The 22517-nt window shown below is 39.8% G+C and overlaps 1 pseudogene; it reads left to right on the top strand.

The window, feature by feature from the left end:
* The first annotated feature begins 7173 nt into the window (after positions 1 to 7173).
* Positions 7174 to 7580, top strand: LOC109445403 (small ribosomal subunit protein uS8 pseudogene; annotated as a pseudogene).
* Positions 7581 to 22517: the final 14937 nt, after the last annotated feature.

Raw genomic sequence — 22517 nt, 5'->3', positions numbered from 1 at the left:
TATGTGTACCGTTTGGACCGTATCAAGCTGTAGTGTTTGCTAGTTCCTTCACTGAAGAGTGTCATTCTCAAAAGCAATCTTTATGCTTTCTTGAGCTTCTTGAGCTGTTGAGTGAGTCTGAAAATTACCCTCAGATAATTTCTATACTTTCCACTAGGTGAATGCTTGTGGCTGTCTCACAATTCTCTGACATTTGGTCAATTACGTACAAACCAAGCTTTACTGTCCAAGCCTCGGTGACATAACCTACTCTACTTATACACCCCCAAAGAAACAACCCCCCATATGTTACATCACAAACGTCAGGAATTAAAAAATTAAATAAGAAAACTATTGACCCTTGACCTATGTTATTTAATAACTTCGGATTTTGACTATATTTCTCTTTGTCTTTTCTCTGAAGCAATGATGTAAACTCTCCTAGGATTTATACTTAATAAGGAAATGTGTTTCTCATCTGGTGAGTTTTACATGTTTGTAGACACGGATTTAATAAAGATGTAATTCATAATTGGTTTTCCATGAAAGGATCCAGTTTGAGTTTTAAGTTCACTTCAATTAGCGGTTTTCTTTCGCAAATCATTTTTTTGCAATGGGAACAATATGTTTTTTAACATCCCCGCTGGCAAATGAGTATGTGTTAATGAAGTTTCTGGATCAATTGGAATCTCATCTTCATTCTTCCAACTTTGTAGAACCATGTTTCATGCCTGTAATTCTTAAATTGATACTTTCTACCTGATTGTGGGTTAAATAGTCAAGAGAATGCCCAAGAGTAGTTCTTGTCTATCTGGAGAACAGTGAAGCCATAGGGGTTTATAGATATTATTAATCTAGTACAGATCACTAATGGTTCATTATAATGAAAACATTCTATGTGCCAGAAACTAAACTCTGTGGCTATAGAGAAGTATACAGTCCTCTTCTTAGGTAAGTGCAAAATCTATCTGGAGGGAAAGATAATGTTTCTAAGAGATAACTAAAAAAACAAAGCAAGAAGTATAAAATTGTCAATGAGGGGCATGGAAAAAGTATGGCAAACATCGGGCCACCCCCATTACTGATATCCATGGCTGACATTGCTATTCATACCTCCTTTGCCCAATGAGCCTGGATGAAGCCTCATTTTAATATCTTCTCAACACACTAGACTTGGGAGCTACCGCCAATCACTCAGAGTAGACATATGCAATGACATCTATTTGCTATTTTTATATAGATAATGCTGGAGGAGTTCAAAAGAGGCTTAGAAAAGACTTCCTGAGGATAGTGAGACGTGAACTTAAAACATGGATGAGACATAGCTCAGTAGAAAGTAGAGCTTAAAGCATTCAAGCAGAGGGATTGGTGGGACTGAAGGCATGTCAGTGAGAAAGGCTCATTGGGTTTGGGAGGGTGAAGAGGTCTTGCAAATAACAAAAACTTTACCAGCCCATTGCCTAGCTCAGTGATTGCTTTCCTATATCAGGAAAGTAGATAGAATAGATATTAATTTCCTATCCTCATCTCTTCCCTTCCTTTAAGTATTTGAAGAATCAGCAAGACGAATCCAGAAGGAAAACTGACTTAAAACATAAAAGGGCACCATGCTCAGAAACCTACAAACTTCAAAAATATATATATACCAGACTAAATCATTTACTCTAAGTATATCAGACATGAAGTTGTTCAATAGTTGGACCCTGTAATCTGCAACAAGAATGATGTTTAGTGATGTCATAATAGGGATGGCCATGGTGCCCTGATTCAACCCTGAAAGGGATGCTTTGCAGCTCAGAATCTCTTCAGGATCATTTCAGAAAAAACGGCAGGCGTAATGCAGAACAAACCGACAACGCTGCAGCAGATGGCTGCAGTCTTCAGATAGACAGCAAAGGTCCCCAAAGCAGAGTAGGAAACTTGTCCCCAACAATAAGGATTTAACGCTAAGCATTTTTCCAATAACTTGATGATATATAAAATGAATTTCAAACAAGTATGTAAGGAGAAAGTGAGACTCAACACTCTGATACAAAAACTTTGCTCCCCTTGCATACCTGCCAAGGACAAAAATGGTGTGGGCCAAGAGAAGCAATTTACACTCAGGAGAACATGGACAAAGAAAGAAAAGGAAGTCCAGACTAGATGACAAGAGACAATATTCTCTTCATTTTGTTTTCTTAGATTCCACATATAAGTGAATCCATATGGCATTTATCATTGGGAAGATCTATCTGGTCAAGGATTCTAACCAAAGTTTAAGTGAAAAGGGATTTAGAAATTAGTATGTGAGCCCCATTACAAAGAATCCATAGCTGTTGCATGTATTTATGTGCAAATTAACTTTTTTGAAAAGTTTGTATGTTTTTTATTCAATAAGGGGTTTCAGTTGTTCTCAAATAGTCTTTTTAATGTCTCCTAAAATCCATTAAATAAGTCCTCCAGATGCTACTATTAGGCATGACTGTTGGAATAAGAGACCTTGCTCAGCTATTGCATTCAAGATTGTGCTCAGAGTAGACCAAATAGGTAAGCAGCCTATGTTAGGTCAATGTCCACAGAAGCAGAGCCTGAGACAAGAATCTGGTATATATGGTTTCCTGGGAACGTATTCTCAGGAGAAACCTGTGAAGGAAGGAAGGCAGCAGGGTAGGGCACGGGGTGGAGCCTGAGCAAGGAAGTGGTCTCAGGTACGGACTGGCCTTGTCCTGATCTACAGAGGGTCTACGGGGTAAAATCCACACCCTAGAGATGTTCCTTCTGAAAGTAAAGGATCTTTCACTCCAATATTAGTCACTTTTGCAGCTCTTCAAGCCCGGTAGCTTCCCTCAGCCAAGGCCTGCTTTCCAGCTGTGAGCCAGTACCACTGAAATTCACAGAAGCTGGGCAGATGGATACACCAGCCCAATGTAGGGTACCTGGGTCGGGGCGGGGGTTGGGAGGTGGATCACAGTCCCTTTGCAGAGTACTCTTACTTGGCCTCATTTTTGTCTAGAAAAATTCTGTAAACAGCAACACTGGCAAACCTTGTTCTAGCACCTTCACACTCCTATAAAGGCCCTTTAGAAATAGCTCCTCTGGAACTAGCCTCCAAAACCACATTTCCAAAATGCATCCAACCGGAGAGACAGTAGCAGCAATGCAGCAGTAAAAATTATCACTATCAAATCTGCCTTTTTTTTTTTTGCTTATTTTTATCTGCAATATTTTGAATGCACAAATAATAGGCATACTATAGTTTCTTCTTTTTTTAATTAAAGTTTATTAGGGTGACAATTGTTAGTAAAATTACATAGGTTTCAGATCTGTCTTTGATATGCTAAAGGACCACACTAAGACTTGTCACTGAGCAATGGGGATAAGGGAAAATGGGGATCCAAGAGAAAATGGGACAGGAAAACAGACCCTGGCAATCCACAATGAGTTACGCTTTTATTAGAATTAAAAAAAATACATCTTTTGGAGTCAGACATATCCTGTTGCATTCCAAGGTCTTGAAGTTACTGATACTCTCACCATAGTCTTCCCATTGGCTAAAACGGAATAATACTATGTGCCTTGCATATCTGTTGGAGGGGGAAAAAATGTTTCCGGAGGCCCCAAATGCAGTGTTTGTCTCATTGTGTGAGCATCTCAATAAATGGCATATATTTATGTTCCTCACTCCTACACTCTGAACTTCATTCCCCAAGTCCAAACAGCTGGGTTGGATTTATCCACTGCAGAACCCAAACGAAAAATACAAACACTCAAATACTAATCAAAAGAAGCCATGGGCCAGAACACAAATCAGAAAAGTAGAAGTACATTCTTGTACTTTCTCTGTCTGAAAGATAATATTAAAAGACACCAAGCACTGGGGAGAGGGGAAGACAACCCTGGTAGACTAGAGAGAGTAAAATGGAGAATTTGAAAACTGCAGCCTGAGTTTGAATCAGCTCAGCCCTGTAACACCAGAATTAAGAGGTGTGAGTAAACCACAATGGTGCTAAGTTGTTATCCTTCTCACTGTCTTCTGATAAGGACAACAAACTGCCAGCAGCCAACCCATCTCCTTGTCAGCTAGTGGGAAATAACAGTCGTCTGATCCTGGAGATTCTCATCAGCCTCCATCCACAGTCCCATATGGACAACCACCATCTGATGACCAGATTCCCTCATAAGTCTTGTTCACCTCCATCCCCAGCATAGATGGCGAGGGTGGATATTGGGAACCACAAGGCATGAATGAAAAGTATGAACTATGCTTCCCCCACATGTTCCTCTGTCTTACCTATGGTTGGACCTTTTGAACTTTACCCAACAAGACTCCAAGAAGTACCCGATGCTGTTTAAGCCTGTCCACCACCAGAGGGAACTTGGCTGAGGTACCAATGCTATTCTTCCCACAGAGTTGTTTGGGAGAAGAACAGTGGGATATAACAACTTACACTTGGAGTTTTCTTTTATTTGTTCAGAATTTGGTGTCCTTTTCCATTTCTCCTCCCTCTCCTTTTACCCCAGCTCCAATTAGAAAATTTCATTGTGCAAAATTCCACTCCACAGGAACCTACAAGAAATTGAGGAAGCCATTGGTATATAAAGAACCCTCATTTCAAGAAGGTAGAACAGAGAGTGCCATGTAATCAAAGAGAATTAAAGGCACTCACACAATTGTGACTATACGTGCTTTACATACACAATTATGGAGAATTGCTCAGAAAGCTTACACACTGGGGTGCTGGATGGTTTCCTAAAGGCACTTATGGCATAAGAAGCACTTATTTGGGGCTTGCAAACATGATTTTTGTTTGTGTTCTTATGCATGTTTGGCAAATACAATGCAGGCTCTGCTTTCAGAACATTTGGCCCTAAATAAAAAGAAATTTGTCAGCAAATCCACCAAGAAGTACACTAAATGCAAAACTTCTTTTGTTGAATCCAGAGACAGGCTGAGGTAGACTCTGTTTATTATCCAACTAAAGGCAACATCTGGATGCAATCGTCAAGAGTTCTGGCTGTTTTGGCCCCATCTAGACATCTAGCAGAGAAGCAGAAAGTCTTACGAAAGGCCCAGTGCATTCATTGCAAAGCTGCCCGATGCTTATAGGACACCAGGAGTCAGTTAGGAGGGCGAAATGTCCCTATGAGCAGAATGATCTCACCCTGTGCCACTCAGTGACTCAACCATTTGCCACCTACTCCAGAACATGCAAGAAACCACCTACATGCATATTGGATTTCTTGGATGGTGGAGCAGTGGGACCGGGGTGGGGGGGGGGGGGTTGTGGGGGGAGAGCAGAGTGGAGAAGGACATGTTTTTATCATTTTCATTTAGTAAATAAGATACAAGCCAAGACTCTATAGCCCATCTACTGCTCTGCTTGCTCTGTGACTGAGCAAGTTCTATAACATCAGCCTCGCTGTCCTCATTGGTAAAACAAAGATAATACTGGTACCTGACTCATAAGCTGTTGAAGACTGATAAGATGGCAAACGTAAAGTGGCCACACAGAGTAACCTCTCAAAGAATGTAGGCTAAAAGCATTAAATTATTTTACAATATTCTCCTTGTGTTTTCTCTTAGACTTCTATGTAGAAATGTCTCCTCCATTAAAAAAATAGGCAAAAACAAAAACAAAAAAGCTTGATCTACCACTCCCTCTCACAATTTACCACACCTCCATTTCCTTAAATGCTAAGTTCCTTAAAAAAGGAGTCTGCCTGTGTTGTCCTGCCCTCACTCCCATTCACTCTCACCTCCTGCTCCCTCCCCTACAATGATTGATGTGAGTCATTCATCAACAGCCTTTGCTATGTGACTTTGAGCATTTTCCAGGCTACCCCACTGACCCTCTGGCCACATGACTGGAGTGGGTCAGTAGAATGTGGAGAAACGTATTTGCCATTTGTAAGCAGAAACTTAAATGTGCTCACCCCTTTCATTATGGTCTCTTGCATTCTTGCCTTCTTCAAGGAGAACAGCAGAAAGTAGAGGCTGCTCCTTTAGCCTGAGGCCTGGAATGAGAAGATGCCTTGAACCCAGGAAAGCCCTCCAGAATCACAGACAATTCATAGCCTTCATTTGATGTCAAAAGGAAATAAGCTTTTGGTTTTATTCTGTTGAGAATTAGGCTGTTTGTTACTGTAGCAAAAGCTGACTAATACCTAGCCAGCATCTGTTCTCCTGCCTGCCTAAGTATCCCCACTATAATGATCGATAGGATGATATGACAGGAACCACTCCCCTTCTTCATTGGACTTCCCCTCCTCCCGCCCAGCACTCCGTATACATGATTCCCCTGGGTATTACCATGTTTGTAAATGCTGCCTCCCCAGCCACCCATTATTGACTCATAGGTGGGATCTGAACTAGTCTACAGTGGGCGAAAAGCATCATGTGATCATACACACAGAAGAATGAAAGCTTGAGCCACTGGTTAAGGTTGTTCTGTTTCCATTGCTAAACGTTCATGCCCAGGAAAGAATTCCAAAGATCAGGAAATGTCATGGTGATGGAAGAGGGCAATATAAACCATCTTAATCCCAAGAATGACAAGGAGAACCTTTAATCAAGTTGATTTCAAATTTAAAAATTTGAGAAATAGAGATTAATGTTTGAGAAAAAGTTAAACAATAAGAGCGAAACTGAAAGCACGATGTACATTTAACAAGTGACTAGGAAAATTAAAAGGAAAGAAAATATGTAGACAAGTAAATAGATGAGAAAGTTGTCAAAAGGCTAAATATTTCCATTAGAACAAAAATAATGTGAATTAAATTCCCCTATCAAAAGGGGAAAATTCTCAGATTGGATTAAAAAATAAACCCAACTGCATCTTGCACATAAGGATTTCTTAAACTATTGACAAGAAAAAAATTTAATAAAGGAAAAAAAAACCCATGGTGGTAATATAAAAATCAAATTAAACAGAATTAAAGGCATAAAAAGCGTCCTTTCATAGGGTACAAGCTATAATTAAAATTAACCAAATTATGAAACTTGATGTGTTAATAGCCTCAAGGTTTACAGAATAAAACTCTGCTCCTGCTCTTGCTGGTGGTATGGCAATCAGGACGCTGTACCACCAGCCCTCAGAACTCCCAACTCCCAACTCAGGATCTTTCTACATCAAATTGCATCTTGCAACTCCAAGAAAACAATCCTAGATGAAGAGAAGGGGGCTCTTTCCGCCATCTTTCTGGGCGGCCATAATGATGCACATGAACGTCCTGGCTGATGCTCTCAAGAGCATCAACAATGCCGAGAAGAGAGGCAAATGCCAGGTTCTTATTAAGCCGTGCTCCAAGGTCATCGTCCAGTTTTCTAATTGTGATGATGAAACATGGCTACATTGGCGAATTTGAAATCATTGGTGATCACAAAGCTGGGAAAACCGTTGTGGCAAACTCATGGGCAAGTTAAACAAGTGTGGAGTGATCAGTCCCATATTTAATGTGCAATTCAAAGATCTAGAAAAATGGCGGAACAACCTGCTCCCATCCCACCAATTTGGTTTCATTGTACTGACAACCTCAGCGGGCATCATGGACCATGAAGAAGCAAGATGAAAACACACAGGAGGGAAAATCCTGGGATTCTTTTTCTAGGGATGTAACGCATATGCACAAATAAAATGCCTCAATGACCAAAAAAAATGAAAGAAAAGAAGGGCTACTGACAGTCTGTTGAGGCAAGGTGCCCCAAAAGGAAAGCCCAGTTTGCTCTACCAGCAGTAGATAATGGGAACTAAAGATTGTCATAAACTCCATTTGTTTAAGAAAAAAAAGTTAATGGTGATTTAAAAAAAAAAAAATTGTTTTCCCTGCTGAGGGACCCAGGATGAAGTGGGCTAGGAATTAGTCACATCTGCCTCCAAAGAGAATTCAGGCAGAACCTACATGGATTTAGAACAGGGCCAAGGACACCAAGAACTAGGGGCAAAGGTCAAAGTTAGATAGGGCTCTCTTTATTCCAACAGCAAAAAAAAAAAGAAAAAAAATGGGCATAATAAAAATATGTATATATATTGCAGATCTATATGAATGGAATAAGTGAATGCTTACCAAATATACAAACAAAATCCCATGATGTCCCCTGAAAAGGAAAACGGAAAGAAAGAAAAGCATGTATGTGTTTGTCTGTTTGTTTGTTTGATTCATTGATTGATTGATTGATTGATTGATTGATTGACTGATTGTTTTTCCTGAAACAAAGTCTCAACCTCTTTCTGCCAACACTGAAGAATATCATCTGGGAATTCTGTAGATGATGCAGATTGAACTAAAATAAAAAGACAGCCCTGGGAGCTGAGGCTCTGCTCTCCAGCTCATGAGCACAGAGCAATGGGTCAGATGATTGAACACCACGCTGCAGACCCCTCCAACTTTCCCCTGGAGTGGGTACATGTTGATAGCAGAAAACAGGATTGGGAACAGGAGATAAACTGGGCAATGAGTAAAATAATAAAAGAGAAGCTGTGCAGGGAATAAGGATAATCATGGGCTAAAAACTGAGGCGTAGATATGATCATTCCAATTCTCCATACCACGGAGAGAAAAAAAAAGCTTCACTGAAAGCCAGGATAATATCTCTTTTAATCCCGACAACACTCTGAGGTACACCTTATCCTCATTTTACAAGACAGCAAAACAGGTGAACTTAAGATCGGTTCCCAATAGTGCCCAAGTTCACTCCATTGACAAACCGGGATTAAAACTCACCCCTGCTTAACTCCTGTGTCTCAATCATAATACATTTTCCTTCTCTGATGCTTATGCTGGATGTGCTTTTCTATTGATGTGTCCTTTCTTTAGCTGTGAAATACCATGGTTATGCTACGGTCCCTATACATCGATATACATTCCATTTCTACTCTGTATCTTAGTTAAATTCCCTTCGTTCTAGCAGACTGCATATATGTATCTTTAGGAGCTGGAAGAAGGCTGGAAGGAGGCTTCTTGGTTGAGACCTCGATGGTGGAATCTATGTAAACGTACAGAAAAAACATAAATAAAGTTCATATCCCTCAAAAAGAATATCTAGATAATTGAAGGTACTGTATTAAACATTTCACATTCTACCTCGCCTTGGTGTATACAAACCAGTGCAGAAATCCTGAATACAGGTCTTTGTCAAAAATCTTTACTGTCTCCTTAAAACTCACTATGGTTCTTCCCAGAAGACATTTGAAAATTCTTTTTGGGTAAGCTACAACAAACAAGCCCCACCCCCCTCATAAATCTTGCTACTATTTAGTGATGCACCATCAAGGCAGGCCACATTTATCTCCCCAAAGCAAGCCTGGCATGAATATGTTCAGAAAATATTGGTCATGTTATCTTTCCAAAAGGTTAGGAGAAGGATTTGCTTATCTATAATGATTTATGGAACTGACAAGCAGGTTCACAAATGTGCCAGGAAATGCATACAAATACACAGAAGGGCTTAGAACAAAATTATGGTGTCAGGGCACAAAGCAGATAGCTTCATTCTATAATGGGACAAAAGAACCAGAATTCATAAATCACATTTGTCAAGAATAAATAAAAAGAGACCCAGACAGACCAGTGCCCCTTGTTGTTTCTATCTCTAACATAATTTGTTGGCCTGCCCTGTGGTGCCTCTGTCAGAGATAAGAGCTTCTATTGCTTTCTTGCTATCTCCAGATTAGGTCTAAACACCAATAAATATGTCACACTGGCTCCTGTTAGTGTGTCTTGTCCATGTCTGACTGGCCTAGCGACTGTTGAATGCTTTTCTGTGATTTGATGAGTTAAGCCCCAAACAAGTGTATCTGAGCAAGACCTCATGTCGATCCCACGCAGTGAGTAAGCCCTCAGCGGCAACAAGAAAATCTGAATTCCAGTTCTAGCTTTCCCAATCCCTACCTGAGTGACTTTGGACAAGATCACTGTTCTCACATCTTTCCTTTTCAATACTATTAAAAAATACATCACCCATCAGTATCAAAAGCTGAGATAATAATCCCGACGAACCAGAAGAAACTATATGAAATCGTGCCAGTACCCCAGACCCCAAGGCTATTTCATTGCCAGGCTTATGAGGGAGAGGGTGTGGGGAGCAGCAGGTAAAAGGTTATAAAATTGACTTGAAAGACATGTCTCTAAATGAAGAAATGGAATAAATGTACATAGAATTTGTCAGTCTTTTTAATTATGTCATTGAACTTGTAAAGAATAGCTAACCATCTGCTGAGTTAATTGACATTTTAGCACAACCGAATTGTTCTGAAATAAAAAATACTTTATAACTTCCTGGTTTTTGCAAAACATTCCCTCCTTGTGTTTTACTGTGGCCCCAACAATAATTCAAAGACAAACAAACTTCAATACAACACCCCCACAGCCCCCGACAGTACCTTGTGCTATTTTAAGCTCTAACTGCACCATAGGTAGCAGTTAGTATAAACACCTTGCCAGCAAACCTTCATTTTCATTTCTTAAAGAAGACAGCTAACCTCCAGGTGTCCCATTTAATGGGTAACATGCATGCTGCAACTCTTATGCACTTGTTTTTATCCATTTTGAAGCGTGAGCGTGGAGCAAATATCCATAAGACCATTTGCAGGATTAAAATATGGAAGGTTTCACTAGGTCAGGTTCTTGTTCCCTGCTCCCTCTGCTCAGCTCTTCTCCATTCATCAAACCTTGCACCTACAGGAGGCAGTACCCCTCATCCTCAGGCTTTACCTCCATTCTTGCCCAGCTCCATCCCTGCTCTGCCTGGCTCCTGACTTGCTGGCTTCATCTCCCATTTCTGATCTGTGCTCACCAAGTAGACCTTCAGCCACTCCTCTTTGGACTGTCTTGCTGTTCCTGAGACAAAGGCTTGTACTTGTTCTGTAGGTCCATCCAATTTTCAATCAGGCCACCTGATCACAACCTGGTCCTCTTGGCCTGGACTACCTGGTACCTCCCAGACCTACCAGGAAGAGAGAAGTGGCCATTTATTTTATTAGCTTGGTGCAAAAACAGTTGCAGTTTTCGAAATTTTTAACCTTTTAAACCGCAATTACTTTTGACCAACCTAATATATGTGACCACATCATTCATTCTCAACTACCTTGGATTAAGAACAAAGATTCCTCTACTTCCTCAGTCCCTTAAGCAAGGAAAAGGTAAGAGTCAGAAGATTTGACAAAAAAGGCTGATTATCTCAGGTCAGCAAAAACCCAACATATACAGCTGCCAATTTTTTTTTAATTCTCTTTTCAATTGAACTATAGCAAATGTCTAGAGGACTTCAAAATTATGCTTATACAGGCTCCTCAGAAAAGAATACACCCATCTATTCACCACCCAGATTCAGAAATACATTACCAGCATGCAGAAACCACCCTCGTGGCCCCCCAGTCAGAAATCCCTCTTTCCAACCAAGAGCAACAAATATCATGACTTCTGCCCCCAGACATTAGTTTGCTTGTGGTTTAATTTCATGTAAATGGAATTAAACCAAAAATATTCTGTAGGGTCTGGTTTCTTTAGCTCAACATTGTGAGATTTATCCACATTGCTGTGTGTTGATAATTCATGTTTATTTCTGTGTAGTATTCCATTGAATGAATGAATATATCACAATTTATGTATCCGTTCTAATGTGGATGGACTTGAGTTGTTTGCAGCTTGGAGTTACTATGAATAATACTGTTATAAACATTTTTTGCACTGATTTTAGTACATATGTGTGCACATTTCTGTTGGGTATATACCTAGAGTAGAAATTTCATCACAAAGTAAATGCTGCCAAAGAATTTTCCAAAGTGTTTATATTAATTTACGCACAATTTACTACCAGTAGTGTTTAAGAGTTCCAGAAGCTCTATTTCTCACCCATACTTGCTATTGTCAGTCTTTTTAATACTAACTCTTCTGATGTATGTATAATAACTGTGGCATTTTAGACCCAGGCAAAAGTGGAACCTACTCTAAGCCATAGGCTATAGAAAGCCCTGTCTCGTCCTGCCTTAGTCATATCACCCAACAGAAGTCTGCTGGACCAAAGCCAAATAGAGCAGCAGAAGACTTTACCGATATATATTCTATCTACCTTGAAGATAGAAAACTGAATCTTTTTTCCAAAAAACAAAAACATTTTTTAAAAACTTTATTATAAAAATGAGATATAGATAATGTATTACAGAATTGTATATCTGAAATCTATGTAACTTTACTAACAATTGTCGCCCCCAATAAACTGATTTAAAGACAAAAAAAAAAAAAAAAAAATATATATATATATATATATATATACACATACATACATATATATATATGTGTGTATATATATATATATATATATATATATATATATATATATATATATATATATTTTACACCAGACTACATTACTCAAGACTATGAAAAACTGGATGACATGTATATTTTCCTAGGAGAGTATAATTTACCAAAACTGATTGCCACTAGGATATAGCCCCGGGACATTAACCTCTTTTGGGTTAAACATATTTTGAGGTTCACCACTAAAATAAATTTCTCAAAACTACTGAGCTAGAAGACTAGTACACGGATACAAGGATAGAGTAATGCTTTCTTCCAATATAAAAATGAGAATGTTGAGGAAAGGACCCAGTTCGGAGTGGGAAGGGGATATGATTAAATTCAGTTTTCAATATATTTCCTTATTCCTCAACAGTTAACTATCAAAATAAAAGCCGCAAGAGGGCCACAATGTTGATTCCTTTCAGCCACTGAAAATGTCAAGGCAAATGAGCCAATCGTGTTAATAAATACATGACATTGCATGCGGATTCTTATGTATTATTTGTCAATTAACCTGCCAACAACCCATTGTGATGAACATTTAGCATTGTCCACAGTCGCACAAATAAAACTGCAAGATTATGGCTTGGGATAATGTCCTATTGAGCACCATCCAGGATTCTGTTCTTGTCTCGAGTTTGACAACGACCTTATGATCAGTTCTGAGTAAAGCAGTTGGGGATGGATGTAGAACTTCTAACACAATTGTACTTTCCTTTGTACAACAGTCCTCCAAGAACCTTAAACCAGAAAAGTACCTAATACAGTGCTTTTCATAGAGTATATGTTGATGTTGTAATCAGGTCTTTCTCAAATTAAGTGAGACTCAGAATGGGCAACTTGTTTAAATGCTGATTCTCAAGCCTGTCCCAGAGATTCTGCTTCAGGGAATGTGTGTAAGTTCCACAAATTGATTTGAATGTATGTGTTCCACTGACCTCATCTTGAGAAATACTACCATAGAATGGCTTTTCTACATATATGTGGTAAAGAATCACATTTTTTTAAGTTCCAATCCATCACAAAATCATCGTTTTATAATATACAACAAAAATAGATTGCTAGAAAAATAAAATAAAAATTTATATACAAGTAATCCATATTTTTTATTATTAGATTCAACAGGTACAAAATTCCATGTCAATAAATATATAAATTCACCAATAAATATAATTAGAACAAATATGACACAGGAAATGAACAAAATCTGTGCATCTTATTCATGGAAAGTGTGCACAGAGGCAATGGACATAGAGAATAATTATTATCGTTGTAATTTTTTATTGTTTCACATTTATAACTAAACTAAAAATTATGAGTTAGCAAGCCTCCACATTAAGCACCAATGTGCACACTTTGAGCAAACATCATGTATGTTAGCATTTAAAAGCTTTCATGAAACAAATCTATTTGCAATGCTAAATTGGATTGACAACGCTATTATTCACAGGGAATAAGGTATATCTAAATGATTTCTGTTTTGTTTGAATAACACTCAGAGATTCATAGCAAATAAACCAATCCCAAAGAGGTATGTTGACAGAAATAGAAGCGAGCTCAAAGCCACTTCAGCCAGCTCAAGATACCCATTTCTCTCTTTTAACGTGGCCCTACCTTTACATCTTATGGTACATGTGACCCACCAAGAAATTTACCACCAGAACTGGTCTGTTAGTTCATTTAAACACAAGCTGATCATTGCTTGGATGTGGCAGCAATGTCCAATGGCTTATCAAACTTCTAAACACATCTTCTCATTTCCATACTTATCTCCTCGGGGGCCAGTCATAAACAGATGGCCAACTAGCATAGTCCTCAGAACATACTTTGAATAACGCTCACCTAGAGGATTTGACAAAATTGGCCTGTCAGTACTTCATTCTGCAAATCTCAGGGTAAATGGACACAGCCTCTTTTAAACATCAGAGATTAACTCAAAAAGCTGTAAAAAGTTAGCATATTTGGAGCAATGCATTTAACTGTTTTATGCCTCCAAAACCAAGTAGATCGCAAATGACAGACATTTGTGTCCTCGGTTTTTAAATGATGACATCTCCACACAACATTAACTTTACATTCATTTCTAAGGAGTGAAGGGAACCAGAATTTTGCCACCCTGAAGCTGCTTTTGGGGATATTGATTCTAAGCTGTCTGTTAAGAAAAGATTCAGAAAGAACCTTTGGCCTGACCCCCTTTCCTGCTCAAGAGATTCAGAGAACTGACACCTGCTTCAGGAAGGGAGCCTGGATTTAATCACCTTAAGAATCTTCACCCCAGCATTAGTCAGGAAGACTCCAAGCTGTTGACCAGATACCCCTTGTATCCCATTGTTTCTAAGTTGCCTAACAAGAATTCTCCTGCCACATATGTTGTATGTTTCACTCTTCCTCAACTACCTGTAAATGGTCCATTATCACTTCTGAAATCTAACACCCCTTCCCCCACCCCTTTCTCCTTTGTCCAAAAATGTCTTATACACCCAACATTGCCTCACTGTCTTTGGAATTTTCATGCTTATGTGAATTCTCCATGCACGTGTATTAAAATTTTTATTTTTTTTCCTGTTAGTCTGTCTCTGTTATTTTGATTATTATCCCAGCTAGAAGAACTTAAAAGGCGGGAGAAAAAGTATTAGTATTTTTTTTTGCCCCCCACAGGAATATGGTTTTTTGAAATTTTTGTAAATAATGATTGTCATTTTACATTCCAAATGACAGCAGAAAACACCTTCAGCCAGACAAATCCTGTCAACATGAACACATTGTGCTTTCACCAGCAAACCAGAGAGAGACAAATCACAGATAAATTCTGGTACCCCAGAGGAAAAACAGAAGTGAATTCTAAAGACTCATTTGAATTCGTGTCCTGACTAAACTAGACCAGCAGAAAGCTCCAGCATTGTTGTGACAACCCAGCTAATTAATGGGTGTATGGAGTCAGTCCATATTTGGGACGTATCCTTCTAATCCATAAGACGTCAGGGAAGCAAGGAGTGGTTTTACCCTGGCTTGAAAATTGTTGGCAACCACTAACTCCTGTGGAAAAGGCTTTCGTGGAAACATTTTGCTCTTTCACAGAAATAAATGCTGTCCCATCTGTCTCTGTCCAGTTCAGCTCCAACTTTGAGCTCTGGATGTCTCTCTCTCTCTCCCCTATCTGTCTATGCAAATGGCTCTCACATCCTGCGCCCCAGAACTATTGATCGCTGTGGAAAAGCTCCTTTTCCTCCAACAGGGGATACAGTCTGGTTCATCAGCTGACACTCTGTGCCCTAGAGGACAATGTACGGGAGAATGAGAGGCAGGAGGCACAGAAAAAAGTCAAACAGTACCAAGGGAAGAATGAGAGAAGTCCGTCCCCTGGGTACATTCAAGAGTGTGGTCAGAGCAGGAACGATTGAACTCAAATAGAAGCATGATTCTGAGGGGCAAATCAGAGACTAGTTCAGTGACGGATGCTTTAAGGGCAGAGTGAGACCCTGCTATACAGTGGTGGTAGCTGGGGTAGCTGCAGGCTTGCTCGTGCCAGATTGATTCCTATGACCTCTCCGAGTGTACTGCCAAAAATCTATACACAAAAAAGTGAGAAGCCTGCTCCATATGTCCCTCTTCCTATCTTCCAGACAGTGTTTGTCCTGGTGGAAGGGAGGTCATTGGATACTTTAAAATGTATATTCTTGACTTGCCCAATCCGAAAAACAAAGTCTCTGAAAGTGAATCCCCCCAAAAATGGATGTTGCTGGCTGGAATAGGGAGGAAATCTCAGTCCCAAGTGAGGCAGGCCATCCCTGCTGGCCTGGATCCTGAAGCCCAGCTCTGTGGAGCTGCTTTGCCAAGCCCCCGATACTGCAAGGGAGGAGCCCTTCCCCCTGTGGGCTCAGCTGCATGGACCCTGAGTCTTCTGTCCAAGGCACTGAGGGCCATTGCACAATGCCTCACACTCATGTTAGGGACATCCAGGATTTGCTTACTGCCATAAAACCTGGCTGCCCACTATACACAATAGCCAAGACATGGAAACAACCAAAACACCCATAGATAGACGTCTGGGTTAAGAAACTGTGGTACATTTATACAACGGAGTATTACGCAGCCATAAAGAAGAATGAAATCTTACCGTTTGCAACAATATGGAAGGACCTAGAGAACATGATGTTAAGTGAAATAAGTCAGACAGAGAAAGACAAATACATGATCTCACTTATATGTGGACTCTAAAGAAAAGAATAAATGAATGAACTAATCAGAAACAGTCTCAGAGACATAGAGGAAAAACTGAGGGTTGCTAGATGGGAGGGGGGTGGGGATCAGGGGGAAGGTGAGGGTATTAGAAAGCACAGTCAGTAAACACAAGATTGCAATGGGGATACAAAAGTCAATTTGGGGAATGTAATCAATAATGTTATAAAGATTTTGTAGGGTATCCGATGGACACTTGTCCCACTAGGGAGCCCACCTCAGGGATGATGTAGATGCCTGATCACTGCATTGTACACCTGAAGCTGAAGCTGAACAATAATGAATGTCAACTACAATTTTACATATATATGTGTATATATATAGTTACAAGAAGTGGAGCAAAGCATTAGGAATAGAGACAGTGGAAATGTAATGGCTCTGTGTGATGTCAGAGGGGTAGTGGATGGGGGCAGGGGGGTTGTCACTGTGTGAGGGGTATAAATGATAATTGTCTAACTATTACATTGTTTTGTGCACCTGAAACTAATAAATAAATAAATATAAATAAATAAATAATACCTGGCTGCCTACATGTAGGAGCTGATGCCAGCCCTTGCCAGACTGGCCTGAGTCTGCTTTCCTGATGAGCTCTCCAGGATTCAGCTGGAACCAGAACCCCACCCGGCAATGATCATAATAACTACCCCTGTATGTTAAGAACCTACAGTGTGTAGATACCATATTGGGTCCTTTAAATACTTTATATCATGTCATCCTCATGGCATCACTCTAAAGTAGAAATTATTATCCCATTTTACAGATTTGAAAAATGACCTGCGACATTGTCATACAGCTAGTGAATAGTAAAACTGGTTGTCTTACCCCAACATACAAAGTTGGACAAGGGCTGAGACTCTGGAAACTCATCTAGTTCTTGTCATCTCGCTCCTGACTTTGATCACATTTCCTGAATAGCCAGCTGTCCAAGGCTCTGCCCCAAACCAGATGGAATACCCCGGACCATGTGGGAGCCCCTCTGTCTGCTGGGGCCACTCGCCTGGCTGAGTACCTAGGGTGTCCACCTGGGCCGGGATCAAGCTAGACTTGGTTTCATTTTGGAGCCTGTTTAAAATGGTCACCCCAGCAGACAGTCCAGTTAGATATCCAAGTTAGACCACCCCCTACCCCCGAACCTGGCATTTTTCCCCTTGTACTGTTCTGAAGTCTCAGGAAACCTGGTAGAAAAACTACATATTTATGGGGTCTTGGAGACCTCAACCAACTCTTTCTGATTGACAATCGTGCAGTGCCTCTCAAAATGCAGCCCATGTACTACCTGCATCAGAACCACCTGGGATGCTCTAAACAATGAACATTCCAAGTGCCCCTGAGACCTCCCAAACCAGACTGTCCAGGTGGCTATTTTCCTCGAGGTGCTCTGTACGTACTTCCTGAATTCCATTAGTATCCTCATTATACAAACATCATGCCAGTATCATCTTCATCTCTGAAATGAGTATATATTGGCTTTTCTAACATAATTTATAACAACGCTCATATGAATTTCTACAGTTCAGTCATGTTAAGAGCAAAGGAAATTATCACTCCAGAGATGCTGTGGGAGGTCAGGTACCTTGTATTCTTCCTGTAGTTCATCCTCCCCACAGCCCTGTCATGGTGGCTTACTGTCAGCAGCATTGTCAATGAAAGACACTGAGACTCTAAAAGGTTAAGTGACTTGTCCAAGGTCATGCAGATACAAACCCAAGTCTATCTGATCCCAGTCCCAAAGCAAGTCCCTCCAAACCACACTAGCCTTCCCCCAGTTTCATCCAAAGCATGTTCTATGTACTGTTTTGACTCATTTTAATACTTAGTTACGTAGTTGGTTGTTTTGTCCTGACATAAAAATTATTCATACCTTTTGGATACAAGAAGCTGTCAATTATTATGTGGTATATAACTGAATGAATGCTGTGTAGGCTTTTAAATCTATAACACAATCAAATATTTCCAACTGCCATGCCATAAACCTGCAATAAACATTGTATATTTAAACTGAAATGTAAGCTTTTTTACCATTACAAATCAGGAAGTTGGCAAACTGTGGCATGTGAGTCAAATCCGGCCCACAGCCTGTTTTTGTACAGCCAGCAAGCTAGAAATAATTTTGTTATATTTTTCAAGAGTCGTTTTTTAAAAAATAAAGAAAGGAATATGCAACAGAGACAAGAGACCATATGTGGCCTGCAAAGCCTAGAATATTTATTATTAGCTCTTTACAGAAAAAAATTGCCAAGCCCCACTAGAGATGATAAAAAAAAATTATTATACTCAGACCTTGCATGCTCACAAGAGTGATATCACAATAAAAATGATTTTCAGGGAATGAAAAAAATTTTTACTCATTTTTATGTATAAACAAAGATATACAATGGTACATAAACAGATACACAGTATATCTGTGGTTTTAGAAATTTCATGGGGGAGGAGCAAGTAGGAAAATTGCTATCCAGGCTCCTTAAGGCACAATAATAAGAGGTTGGGAAACACTGTGCTCAACAACAGCTAAGAGTGTGTGGGGGAGGGGGGGAATGTCTCTACGTGTGAGATGTCCAGTGTTCTCAGTCTTCATCTTTGTGGCCAGGCTGAAAGGCTTTCCTCCAGGATCACACCTGCTCGTGTCATACTTACCCAGTCAGAGCTATAACATCACTGCCCCAACCCTGCGGGGACAGCCCCATGTGTCTCACACACCAGCTCTTACTTTTATTAAAAATAAAGTCGAGGAATTCATTTTTGGAACTGAGAAGCTCACATGTTGTCCCCATTTTTCACACTGGAAACCTCACAGACAAAGAGAAGCATCCCCAGGTTCTGTTGTAAAAAATCCAAGGAGACTGAGTGCCGAGCCAGAGAAGTAACTGGCAGCCAGAGAAGTAAATCCTCTGTGTCTTTCTGTAGCAAACATTCACAGAAGAGTTGTTTTCATTTTCTTTCAACCCACTCCAGTCCACATGTTTCCCATAAATGTGCTCTTGTCATGGTCATCAGAGAGCTCGAGGCTGACAAATCCAGTGGCTGTTTTTCTCTTCTCATATTCCTTGACCTCTCGTACTCCTTTGACATACCCATTCCTCTTTGTTATACTTCCCTCTTCTTCTTAGCAACTGCACACTCCACCGATTTTCCTCTTCCTTCCTTGGACAATCCTTTCATACTTCCTTTGGCAGATTCCTCTTCTTCCACCTGAATTTCAAATGTCAAAATTCCCCAAGGCAGTCCTAGACACTTCCCCTTCTTTCTCCATGTTATCTATACAATCCATTTCTAGCTTTCAGTGTTATCTGTATGCTAATGAGTCCCAAATTTGTATCTCTTCACCTCTCCCCTGAATTCTGGATTCAAGTCAAGCCACCTCTGACATCTCCACTTTGATATCTAAAAGATACCTCAAATGTTAGGACAGTTTTTACTTTCCCCTCTCCTTCCAACCAACTTGGTCCTAACCAGAGTCCAGTCAGGAAAACAGAATCACTCTAGGTCTTTCCAACAGAGAGGATTTAATACCAGAAATTGATCATGCAGGTGACAGAAACAAGAGATGATAGAGCAACCCATATGTTAGTCACAGCAGAAAGTCACCAGCACCTGAAGGGCTGGAAAGAAAAGACAGGTGGAGGTGTCATCAGAGTCCAAAAGCCAGTGCCATCCAGTGAGAGTTAGGACCATGAAGGCTGACAGAAGCTAGAGTCATGGAAAAGATAAAACCTCTGCTAGAAATACCTTATGCAGAATTAAAGGGAGAAGTACCCCTGGCTTGTCCCTTCCTCCTGTTAATCAGTCTTCTGCCATTGCCTCCATTGACCAAATCTACCAAAAGCCAGCTGACAATGGGACCAGGAAAATACGGGGTCTTACGACATACAGCATAACATGAGTAGAATGAAAAAAGGATATGAGGGCAAACAGAAAGTGATCACTCTTTCCTTTCTGGTAAATGGCACAATTTCCACTGAATTACTAAAGCCAAATTATAGAAGTCATGCACGAATCTATTGTTCCCTTATCACTCATTTATAGTCTAATATAAAGCACTGTCAGTTCTAGCTCAGAAATAAATCTGTCTACTTCTCTCCCTGTCACCCATCCTATCTTTATCTCTCACCTGGTCAACTGCAAGACCTCCTTACTGGTCTCCCAGCTGCCACTCTTGCCCTGTTTTCAACATCCACACAGCAGCCAATCTGATATTTTTAAATTTGATAACAAATTATGTCATCTCCTGCTCAAAAACCTTGAATGGGATTTCTACTTCCGGTAATGGAAGTCTGAGTAATTCAGACCAATCCTCTTGCTAAAGATGTCTATAAATCCAGGCCAAACATTTTTTTTTAAGAAAAGAGGAATTATCAAACTGGGGGGGGGGGGGGAGGGAGAGAGAGAGAGAGAGGAGAGAGAGACCTCTTTTGAGAAAGAGAACCGGCATACTAGGCATCAAATTATTCCTGTAAAAAATGTAAGTACAGTGTACAACATACAGCCAAAGAAAACTAGGCACACAGGAAACAAGTCACTATGACCAAGAACCAGAAGAAACAGAACCACAAACAGATTCTAAAAACTTTCATAGAGTATTGTAACTATCAGATATAGGCTACTAGCTTAATGTTTCAAAGACATAAGAGCCAAGTTTAAAAGTTTTGGAAACAACTGAAAATGATAAAAAGTGACACAGCAGATTTTTTTACAGAACCTAATATAAACTAAGAATAAAAAATGCAATAAACAAAAATTTAAAGGCAGATTTGACTCTGCCAACAAGGGAATAGCAATTTGGTTTATAGGAAGAATAAATTATACAAAATATAATGCATGGAGACAAGAAGATGGAAAATAACAGAAGAGAGCACAAGCGATATAGAAGATACAATAAGAGGGCTGAATACATTTACTTGCAATGAGAGGAGGAAAAGAGAGAAAGAGAAAGAGTAGAGCCGAGACAATATAGGAAGAAAATGGCTAAGCATATTCCAGACCTGACTAAAAACATCAATTCACAGATTCAAGAAGCTGAATAAATCCCAAACAGAATAAAATAAAAAGAAGCTCATACTCGGACATGTTATAGCAAAACTGCAGAAAACCAAGACCAAAAAAAAAAAAAAAAAAAAGTTGCAACAGCCGCCAGAGAAAGGAAAACAATAGATGACAATCATTGGCAGGCAGTTTCTTACTAGCAATAACAGAAAACAGAAGTGGAATGATATCTTCAATGTATTTAGAGAAAATAACTATCGATCTAAAATTTCATATCCAGGAAAAAAATTCTCTAAGAACAAGGGTAAAATAAAGACATTTTCAGGCAAAGCTCAGGGACTATTTTGCCAATAGTCCCATACCAGGTATAAAGAAACTACTTCAAACAGAAGAAAAATTATTTCATATGGAATGTTAGGTGTGTGGAAAGGAATGAAGAACAAAGATGTAAACATATGAGATTAAGATATATGAGTATAACTAAAAGACAGCATCTAAGCCTGTGATTCCCTGGAAAGCAGAGCCTGAGACCAGGCATGCATGAAATTTATTTCAGGTAATAATCCCACGGCAGAGGAACAGGAGACTGGGGAGAGCAAAACAGGAAAGGAGAGAAAGCCAATAAAAGGGTATATTATTGAGCAAGTCCTTCTGTCGACAACAGGAGCTCAATCTCATCAGGGCCTCCTGAGAAGCCAAGTAAAATTTTCTACCTGAAGGACAAGAGAGGAGAAGTTATTCACCAGCTTCTGTCCCCAATTGGCCATTAACCTCACACTTCCAGGCTATGGATGCGTGAGTCTGGGCAGGTTCTTGCAGACAGAAGGTGAGAAGGTTGAGAAAATACGAGATAGAGGATATTATTGTAAGACCATCAGTGAAGTAGACAGAGTAATTTTTGCTCCAAAAGACGCATTAGAGCTGATGGTCCAGCTAGGTCTTATTTTCGGGGAAACATGGTAGGAATTATCTAACTACTTGGGAGACCAAGCCATTCTCATGAATTATGATGCTCTGAGAAATCCTGAAGCCCTTTT

Source organism: Rhinolophus sinicus, chromosome 5 (genome assembly GCF_057876585.1).
Source record: "Rhinolophus sinicus isolate RSI-liver-muscle chromosome 5, RSI-T2T, whole genome shotgun sequence".
Taxonomy (NCBI): domain Eukaryota; kingdom Metazoa; phylum Chordata; class Mammalia; order Chiroptera; family Rhinolophidae; genus Rhinolophus; species Rhinolophus sinicus.
The sequence above is the reverse complement of the archived record's forward strand: the minus strand, read 5'-3'. Positions and strand labels throughout refer to the sequence as shown.